We start from the raw sequence: 11,341 nt of genomic DNA, 5'->3' as shown, positions 1-11,341 counted from the left end.
ATGTTTTCCTGCTCCTGCACACCTGACTTAAATAAAACCGTCATTATAAAGTTTATGCATAGAGTGATGACGAGCTGTGAGCTTAAATATTTAATAAAACCAAATGAGCAGATGGAGCAGCTAAGAAGTTTGAGTGGGCACACTCAATTTAAGGAATTTTCATTTACCGTATTTTCACGACTATAAGGCGCACTTAAACGTCTTTTTTTTTCCTCAAAATGTGCGGTGCGCCCTATGGTGCGGTGCGCCTTATGTGTGTTGTAACTGCGACTTTTGAGACCACCTCATTGAGGAGATGATGAAAGAGTGGCTGAATGTAAGGAGACCAGGTGTTTTTTTTCCACCCCTCACCATCGCTGTTAATATGTAACTCCATGCGTGCCCATCTCACAGCTGATGTGAAAAACATGGGGAAACAAATTAACGCTGCTCGACATCGGTGTGAACCGGACGCAGCAGGTGCAGCAGAAGCAGCGAGTTTACATGCAAAGTCAATGGTTGACGCGCATATAGGTGCAGCAAAAGGTCCCGCAGCGCATTTTGGTGCAGCACGTCGGGAGCGTTTAAGCATCTGAAGCGCCGCGCTTCTGCTGCTCGAGATGGAAAAATTGAAGTTTTGCTGCTGGACGCGCCGCATCAACCAATCAGAGAAGCTGATCTGGGAGCTGCCAGCGAGACAGACAGCGCTCTGATGACATATGATATTAACGCAAATGGAAAAGGCTGGATGGATGCGTGGCTGAGGCAGGTGTATGTGAGAAGACTAGGTGGTTTTTTCCACGCATCACCATCGCTGCGTGCCCATCTCACAGCCGATGTGAAAAAAAGGTGAATCAAATGAACGCTGTGCTCGCCGTTATCCCGGGGGTCTGACAAAGGAGCTTCAACCGCTCGACATCGGTGTGAAGCAGCCGTTCGAAGTAAGGCTGCGAGCGGCGTGGGAGCGATGGATGACCGACGGAGACCACAGTTTCAGGATAAGAAGGCAGCGCCGGGCAGATTACGCCACAGTTTGCGGATGGATTGTAGATGCTTGGACTAAAGTGTCTGCTGGCTCTGTTGTTCAAGCTTTCGCAAAAGCCGGCATTATTTCTGAGGAGCTGCGCTGCACGGAAAGTGACTCTGACAGCGCAGATGGGGAAACTGGCATGTCTGATTTAGCGCAGCTGTTTTATTCAGAAACAGAGGATGATGACTTTGATGGGTTTGATTAATACTTTGTAATAAATACATGAATAAAGCACAATCATACTCAGTTTTGCTCCCGCTGTATTTTTCTCCCTGAAAACTTAATTCAACAGCATCCCCGGCGCGTCTCCTCCTCTTCATCGCGGTGGCTGGCAGGTGTTTTTTCATCTAAATAATCTAAATCTTGCAGCTATATTTGCTGTGATCAGTGGGAATAAAGTAGTTTTAATATGTTTTTAAGTGAGAAAGTCCACCTGAAAACTTAATAATTGCAGTCAGTTCATCCAGATTATCTATTTCTGTCGGAGGCGCTCAGACCCCCACATACCAGCGGTGCGCTGACAGCAGAAATCTCTTCATCAGCAGCCTCTAGGCTGGGCAGCCTGGGGTTCACCGCGGCTGCTGGCAGGTGTTTTTCATCTAAATAATTTTAGCTGCAGGCACCAGGATACCGGCAATAAAAGCGAACATATTCTGTCGGCAGGTTTCAGGATTTTAAGTTAATTTAGGAGTGACCACAGCGCTGTGTCATCTGCAATGTCTCTGTCTCACGGCCAGCTGCCAGGTTTGATTAATACTTTGTAATAAATACATGAATAAAGCACAGTCATACTCAGTTTTGTCCCCGCTGTATTTTTAAATACGCAGTAGAGGTATTTAAAGGTAGTAGAGGACTTGTACCTGTATATAAAAAACGCGCCCTATAGTCCGGTGCGCCTTATGTGTGTGTTAAATACAGAAATGGGACACATAACTGAGAGTGCGCCTTTTAGTCCGGTGCGCCTTATGGTCGTGAAAATACGGTAATAGGTCCCTCTTTTTTATTCCTGGGGAACAGGCCTATCTAGTCTATGGGGAAAGCTCAGGTACCACTATAGCTTACAAAGGAGCAACAGGGATGGGAAAATCTATACATCTACAGAGTCTGTTGAAAACCAAACTGACCCATCCAATCTGTGATCCATTTGCAGGTTTGAGATTCTTTTTGGCGAACTAACCCTACAACAATTATACCACTTTCAAAACAAAATACTCCTGGATTCACAATTATGGCAGGTTAAGGTCATCTCCATGTTCTTTTTTTAGCAGTAGCTTACCTTAACTCTTCTTTGGTAGCTCTAATAACAACTTGAGCTTGTCATTGTTGGCTCTGGTGTCTCTCTTGTTCTTGTCAGTACTTCACAAATGGTTTAATTTTCTTGCAAATAATCCGTAGTGATATCATGGTCATTAAAGCAGTTATCAGTAAGTTCCTTGCAGAAAGAAGCATGATTTGCTCTAATTTCATTTTGTTTTAAATTCCTGCTTTTAATAAATATTTTAGAAAACAGAGTGGGCACCAGGAGATGACATGGCACCACATATCATCATTAACAGTTGAAAACTTCACACTGTACATCTATGCATCTAATCCCGTCCTCCAAACTCTGAGTTCTTTATTTTCTTTCATCAAAAAAATTTAATTTTGACCATTGAGAAATAGACCAGTTCATTTTCTCCATTATTCAGTTAAGACACCTACTGCTTGTGGCTCCGGCAGTAGCTTCGCATAAGCAAAGTACCAGTTTTACCTTATGTCCTGCAGACACCTTTGTGTTTACATAGTCATTTTACTGTAATCTTACTTCATCTGCAGGGCCCAAACATGAACGGGGGGGTGATGTTGACCCACCAATGCTACGCAAAGTATGAGCTGTAAGGAGTGACTGTTTAATGACTAAGAGGGACAGCTGCAAGAGGAGTTAAAGGGTCAGTCATTGGATAATCCTTCTCTGTCTGTCTTATCTTAGAGATATGAAGATCAAGAAAAAAAGCCATGAGATAATAAGGTGCGGAGGACAATGCAAAACAACTCTTCTGGTATTTAAAACATAGTAAACATGTTTTCTGCATACGGCACAGGCAAATGCCCCAACCTTTAGGACTACACCCTTCCTGCATAGTCTTAAAGCACACATGGCCTGTGAGGTCAGACGATCCACTTGCATGAAGTTGCTGCGTTTCCATACAAATGTGTTTGTGTGAGCAAAATATTTAAAAGTCAAAAAAAATTTTGGAGCAAATTAAGAAAAGCCTAATGTCTTCAGAAGTTTATGTCATGCTTGGCTGTACGAATGGGAAGTAGTGTTAGAAAATATCACAGATCAGTGATGGACTGAGGTTTTAAGAAATGTGTTGTAATCAGGCAAGAAGAAAAAGATGATCAGTCAGTGAGGTATGCTATGTAAGAACTTACTCGAAAAACATGTTATTCGAAAAAGTCAAAAACTGCCTCCAGCGAGCCTAAATTTTCTTTAGCGAATTTTGGTAAGTTTATTCAAATTTTGCTCTCTCCATCCAGCTTCTTTAAAGTGAAACTTAAAAATTTGGAAAAAAGGGGTTGATGGAAAAACGTTTGAAACAATCCCCAAACCCTTAATTAGGCTACACTTCATATGCTGGTAAAGGTTGCAATTATTTCCATTGGATGTGCAGCCTCTTCTAGAACACTTTGCCAGTGACTTGCTTTAAAATAGCCCTCTGTAAATCAGTTTCTCTAAAGCTAACTTATTTTTTCGCTTGCCTCTCTTGGAAGGCTGCCATTCACAGATTAATAGACTTCAAATTAAGGGTCACCTCATTGATCATTTAGGCAGTAACTAAACAATTCTGCATAAGAAAATACAACTGAATTTCATCTTTTCATTTAATGTAAGCTTTAATAATTACATTTAAAAGAAAATATTTTAAATATATTGCTTTGTGATAAATATTAATGAGTTTATCTCATTTAATGTAATTACTGAAATAAAGATTTTTCATTATTTTAGTTTGTTTACATGCACCTTTATATGGTAGTATATAGTAGTATATCTTTACCCCTTATGCTAACATTATACAGGACAGGGTTATTGTGAGATGCTAACAAAATATACAAATACACTTTTAATCTATAAGACCAATAGATTTTCCAGCAAGGTAACCCTGACTTTTTTTCAGCAATCCCCTGAAAAAGTTATAATAATCCACAAGCAGCGGGATAAATGCAAGAGCTAATGATGAGGGAATACTCTGCATCTGTTTGAGGTTATCTATGCCGGGCCGATAGTTTCATCTGTGGCATCTATCCCACATACTGTACTTCAAAGAGGGACGTGATGGTGCCCACACATAGGCAGTCGGCCAGCAAAACAAATAATTAACAAAGTCAGTGAGATTAATTAAAGCAGCAGGGTTCAGGCAGGGTTCAGCCTTCTGTGTGTGGGACGGAGAGGGAAAAGAGAGGGGGGGTCTGAACAGGAGTCCCCTGCTGGATGTGATTAGTAGACCAAAGAAGAAAGGGAGAGGAGGCGAGGGAAAACAGTCACTGATATCCGTCTTCATGTAAACAGCTGGCTCCCATATTGGTGTGTGGCTTGATAGACAGAAGAGAAACCTGCATTAATTAACTTCCATTGAGTTTTACAGTAAGAAGTGCAGCTGTTTTAATTTTGTTTAGGGTGAAGAGAATCGTTTCTAGTTTGCACCTGTCTTAAACAGAGTTTATTATTAATTTATTATTAAAAAAAATAATAATTCAAACAAAAATCACCTACTAGAGAGATTTAAACTTCCTGCAGCTACACTTACCGGTACCTGCTTACCAATTCAAGACAGAGTTTTTAGATTAATTTTGCCTTGTTAGATGAGCATTGTATTTCTGCAACTGCAACAGGTTTATTACTCTCTACTTTCTTTTTCCTGATTTCTATCCATCATTTATTCAATTATGTATTGTTTGTGCTGCCTTAAGAGTGGCTATTTTTTATTCTGTCATGCTTTTCCACACAATGACAATAAGAGGAATTTTCATTCAGATTCAGAGCACTGAGCAAATGTAAATATTAGTCAAAGACAACTTAACTAACACAAAATATTTATTCAAAATGTATGTTTTTAATATAATTTAGGCCTGCATGGTACTGTGTGAAATAGTGATAACCCTAAACCTAATGGTTGGTTGTTCCAACTTTAGCTGCACCAACTGCAATCAAGCCTTGCAATAACTGAGTATTTTTTAGAACACTGTGGAGAAGTTTTGACGCATTCATGATCATAGGATTGTTTTAATCCACACTGGAGGATTTCTTAGCATTAGAAGCTTTTAAGAGTCACATATGGCATCTCATTGGATTATGGCTTTGACTAGGCCACTCCGAAGTATAACATTTTTTGTTCTTAATCCATTCCGTGATAGATTTACTCCCTCAGAACTTCTCGATAACTGATGGGATTTCACTGTTCAGTGTTATTTGAAACTAAATTAATTTAAACAAAGTTAAAAAATATCTAAAGGTTTCAAATTGTGCTGAAAAGAAGTATGATTATTATTTTACCATTGATATCCATCCAAAGCATTGACTATAAAGGTTTACAACTAAGCTGCTCCTCATGCTTATTCATTTGAAGCCAGAGTTCATAAATGTATATAGTATATTCTACTTTTATATTGTATATAACTATAGATCCTGTATTCTGTATATATATATATATATATATATATATATATATATATATATATATATATATATATATATATATATATATATATATATATATATATATATATATATATATATATATATATATATATATATATATACAATTTGTCTGCACCATCTACACTAGGTCAAATTTCCTATAAGTGCAAACCTTGGTTATAAACCCAATTCTTATTCATAACTCTTTGTGGTCCTGACAAACGCATACGTAGACATTTTATATATGTACATGTACATTTTTTGTTTGTTTGTTTCAGCAGCATATTCTGCTTGTTTGAGCCAAGCTTTAAGCAAAGCCTTTGTGTGAACAATCACGATGAAAAGGTTCAGAGCTTTTCCTGTTATGGGACTCTCCTCCCTACCCTCTCTCCTCTGGCTCTCTTTCAGCACCACGTTTTGGCAGCAGATCTCCCCATGCATCACAAAGCCTGAGCTTGCAGTTGTCCTATTGTGTTGCAAACATTGCAGGTAATCATTAACGTAAACATGCAACAATGGGAGCTGCAGCGCCCGGACAGTGTGGGAGTGGATGCATGGCCCAGAGGTCAGGATGCAGAGACACTGCTCTGACCCGGAGCCTTAAGTAAGACGTCAAGTGGAATTTAAGGAATATCTCTAAATGTTTTCTCCAGACATTTTGTTGTAACTGTATTTAATATTTTCTTGTACTTTAGCGAGTTTTTAAGATTAGTTACATGCAAATTAAACAGATGGGTAAAACAGTACCATCATACCACTCTTATTTTACTTATAAACTAGTTCATTTACTACAATGACTCAGTAGATAAGTGTTACACATTGTACTGACTAATTATACAGAGCATTATGTCTTCAAGACCTTGTTTATGTAAATCAGCATGGCATAGCCCTATATTTATCAATCAGACCTATTAAAAAATGTTTTGATGCAGAACTGTTAAATTATTATAAAGCAGGTTTAATTCCTGCCTAAGTCTAGTTATTTTCACAATTTGCTTTCGATGTGACAACAAAAATTTCTCAAAGGACAACAATTCTCTATTTGTTTACATGACTATGGTTGTTTTTAAGCGTTATCCTCCAGTCACCAATATATATCAATCCCTAGACAAACACATCTCTTTATACACTGCATAGGCGTAAAAAGATTAGCCAGGGCTCAAACACCTTCAGAAGAGCAAACAACTACAGATTCAGACCTCATAAAATAAAAAATATGAAACTTAATAAGAAAAATAAAGACTTCAGAGCAGCTCTAAAAAAATTTGACAGTTCGATGTGTTTATTATTTGTCAAACCAATCAAAAATGACCATTCGACAATGTGTTGGCCTTTGGGATAAAGTAAGTATGGGTCAGCCTTTAGTGTGGGTGCAGAAACAAAATTGAAAGAAAACTTTTTAGGCTTAACTTGCTAATTTTGTAAATGAGCCTCTTTCAATGTGTCAGAAATCTGAATCTAAAAGGGATCTGATGTATCTCTGAGGTGTCCTTGCTGTGAACCGGCCTAATGAGCCACCAGCCACACCTCACCCATTCATCCTGACCTTAAATCCACCTCACTTTCCCTCCAACCTAACTTCTCCAAGATGATTAGCATTCGCCCCAACCAGAACCCTCCCCCAATTCCTCCACTATCTGTTATCAGCTGTCAGGCACCAGCCAGCCCCGGTATTCTCCATTAACATCAGTATGCAGTGGGCTATCAGTGATATCTGGACCCGGGGGCACCAGGAGGGATCGGCCCTATCACTGATGTCATCAGATAAAAAGGTGAGAGGGAGACTCTGATCCTGGACGAGGTGGTGTGGGGGGGATTTAAGCTTAACTTTTCAGGCAAAGTTTTATTTTGAATTGTCCTCACCTACTAAATGTGATGTTGAAGATTCCCCAGACAGCTGTAAAATAATAACACTGAACAGGATTTAAATGAAGGCTGGTAGCTGTGCTCATCAAGATGTACTAGAGAATGTTTAAAGTTAAGAGTAAATTCACAACAACACTATTTAAAAATGAATAAAGACATTTAACTGTAAGCAAGTTTTTACTAATAAAAATTTTTAAGCCAGAACTTCCAGGCAGAGGTTATATTTAGGTATGTTAATGTAGAGCTACATCAATAGTGTGAAGCAGTGAATTCCAAACCTAGTCATTTTTTATGTTTTTTACCTTAACACACCTGATTTAGCTGACTGCAGTTCTCCAAAAATCTTTCAGTCAGTAATCAACTGAGGTGTGCTGAAAAATAGCACAGATGGTAGGACCATTGCATTGTAGCAAGCAGCAAGATCATGGGATCAAATCCTGGCCTGGGCTCTTTCTGCACTGATTTTGCATGCTACCCTAAATTGCCTTTACTGTGTGGTACAGCAGACTCCAACTGCAACCTTGAGATCCATACACAGCTGAAACAAATGACTGATTGTCTGATCGCCATGCCAATAGATTTGGTAAAGTGCCTGGTGATGAGCCACTTTTTTGATTCTGGTTGGCTGGAGTAAGGATGTGCCTAAAAGTTGCAGGGTAGTAGATCTCAAGGCCAGGAGTTGGAGAGCACTGGTGTAGTGTGCCCATGCATGTTTGTCCTTAATGTTTCTGTGTTGCCTTAAATAGTCTGGCAACCTCCTTTCCAGTGATTACTACAAAAAGGCGCCCACAACCTGCTAGAATTAGTATAGATGAAGGATGGACCTGGGAAACTAAAACAGTGGTCTTCAAATGTATTCCTGAGACCGACTTTCCTGCACCTTTGAGATGTGTCTTTGCTTGAAATGCTTGCATTCCCTCTTCAGCAGTCATCAAAGGCCTGTTAATCAGCTGAATCTGGAGTGTGAAGACAGAGAAACACCTGCAGCACAGTGGGTACTGAGGACCCAGTATGAAAACAATCTGGTCTCATCTCGTTGGGTTGTCTTCCACTTATCTGGGACCGGGATGCAGAGGCACCAGTCCCACAGAGACTCCCAGACTTCCCTCTCCCCTGACACCTCCTCCAGCAGACCTGGGGGAAGCCGGGGAGCTTCCAGGCCAGCGTGTACAAAGTCGTACTCTCATCCTCCCAGTGAGACTTGATGAGGAACACGTCCCTAGGGAGGTGTTGATCGAAAAAGATGTCCTAGCCACCTCAGGTGACTCCTCTCAATGTGGTTTCTGAGCCTCTCCTCATTCTATTTCTGAGGGAGTCTCAGTCACTTTATTAAAAATGTTTTTTCAAACCGGTTGCAGGACAAACATACAAGACAGTGAGCCTTGATGGCCAGCTTTGAAAAACACAAGGTTAAAGGTCACTAGTTTGAGATTTCTGCTTTACGGTGATAAAATGATATTCTGTCCTGCTGTACCAAACTGTTTAAAGGAAGGTTGTTGTAATTAACCTGTGAATGTATACAGGAAGCTGATCAGCAACTGACCAATCATCAACCACGTTACTTCGTGCTTAGAGGTTAGAACAGAGCATATTTTACTCTAAAAACTGAAGAGGAGTCTGGAATAATGTAACATGATGAATGCAGGCTTCTGATTCATGTTTTCCTTCATTTGCTATATTCATTCATCAACTGCTGTATGTTCAAGAGGCATCGGATAGATCTTCACCCACAGCCATCATGATGTTGTGTCCTATATTCCTCCTCTGTCTGACGAAAATGCAGGCTGCTGTTTTTGCAATGGAATAACATCACTGACTTAATATAGAAAATAATTTTAGCTTTAGACTAAATGCCTGCAGGTAACTTGGTGGTTCCTATAGTTATTGGAGCTTTGTTTACACTGATTTGGTCGGAGAGATGTTACAGTTGGTGTGGAAGAATAGCTGCAAACTGTTTTATATGCATATGAACCAAGACTGCAAGTTTAAACCTAATTGAGTAAAAACGAAAACACTCTGTCATTTTAAAATTCTGCTGCTTTAATTTATTTCAATACCGATTTATTTCCTTGAAATATGATAAGGTAGCATTTTTATAAAATATAATCTAATTTCTTTTTTAAACATCTTCTTCAATTGCTAATAAATCATCTTAATTCCTTAAAACCAGGTCTATTTGCTTTAAGCTCCTGTGTCAGGGGTGTGTCAACGGCCCTAATTATAGGAATGTGTCTGTATGTGAGGCCATTGAGTTGGTTGCAGTCCCACCTGGGCCATTAGCATAACAACAAGGTGCAATAACATTAACACTGCGGTGCCCTCCCAAAACACATGTATCTAATCACCGAACACTCAAGTTTGCGTAACTGACCCTGGTTGAGAGGAAACGTCTTTAAATCGATCCTGTAGAATCTGAGCTCCCTTGCTGTCGCTCACAAAAATAACTTCACCAAAGACATCATTAGATTCCTCTTCTTGATTTATATTCTGCCAACCAGCTTTTATGAACACAGTTTCCCGTGTGAGCTTGTGTAAGCTTATACATGTTCTAAAACAAATAAAATGCATGCATCCACACACTGACTCATGAAACAAACCAACCAGGGCTGGCCCAGCAGGGGAACCATGCAGCGCTAGCTGGCATTAGCACAACTCTTATCTGCTTTATGACTTCCACTTGGACTCAGTTATTTGTGTACTTTGACTTTTGCTGTTAAGATCAGTCTGGCCTGGGGTGAGGTGACAAAGGTCGAACCTGGAGTTTATTTTGCTGCATGATTTTTAGTGGAAACTCATACCTGGACCATGTTAGAGATTTCATCCACACATTACACAAGACAGAACATGCGGCTTCCTTCTTCCTTATTGTCTTATTCTGTGTTTCTAACTCTCAGAGCTTTTTTCATTCAACATGGTGTCTTGTTTGGGTGAATCAGCTTGACCTGACCAGGACCTGCTCCAGCCTTTCATCTTCATATCTCCATCCCATGGAAGCAAAACTCTCTCATTCATTTGGCAGATTTTGACTGCACTCAATGTTAATCTGTGCAAAAGTCAGGCAAATAACTAACCATCATCTGGCATTCTTGTAATTTGCATATAAAATGTATATATATCATCACACATACTTCTATGCATTGGGTTTTATTTATTGATAGGTGAACAAAGAATATTGTATAATCGGAAAATGGAAGAAAAAGATGCTAATTTGTCTCACATAACATTATAAAAGCAGACCTTGTATTATAACAAAGCACTAATGTGTGAATCAAACTCGTTGGTCAAGGCCTCACAGACCAGAGAACAAACGGCATCATGAAGATCAAGGGGCAGCAGGCAGGTCAGGAAAGAAGATTTAATAAGTTAAACTTATAAAACAACACATCAAGCTTTGAAGAACTCTGGAAGGAGGGTTAACTTGTCATCTGCAAATAGAAAACTGCAGTCCCTGCCATCTACTCCATGTTTCTAACAAGATTATTAATCTAAGTGGCAGCCCACAGGCCCTTGGTAACACTGGAGTAGCAGTAGAGAGCTCCAGCTAAGGAGGGAGAATCGGTATACAGGAAATCTGATTTATATGTGCTTCAGAAATCTGGACTTCATGGAGGAATTGGTGGAAGAAAGCAGTTATTGATAAAAGTCCTAAGAAGTCTGGTATTTAGGTTGCCCAAAGCTATGGTGATGACATGACAAATAAAAGGAGGCTCTGGTCCAGAGGAGCAAAAGTGAACTTAAATGCAGACTTTTTGGGGAATATAAACTACTAACATAACCCTAAAAACACC

This window comes from Cyprinodon tularosa, unplaced genomic scaffold (genome assembly GCF_016077235.1).
Source record: "Cyprinodon tularosa strain WSP-4 unplaced genomic scaffold, ASM1607723v1 ctg281, whole genome shotgun sequence".
NCBI lineage: Eukaryota > Metazoa > Chordata > Actinopteri > Cyprinodontiformes > Cyprinodontidae > Cyprinodon > Cyprinodon tularosa.
This window is presented reverse-complemented; position numbering follows the sequence as displayed.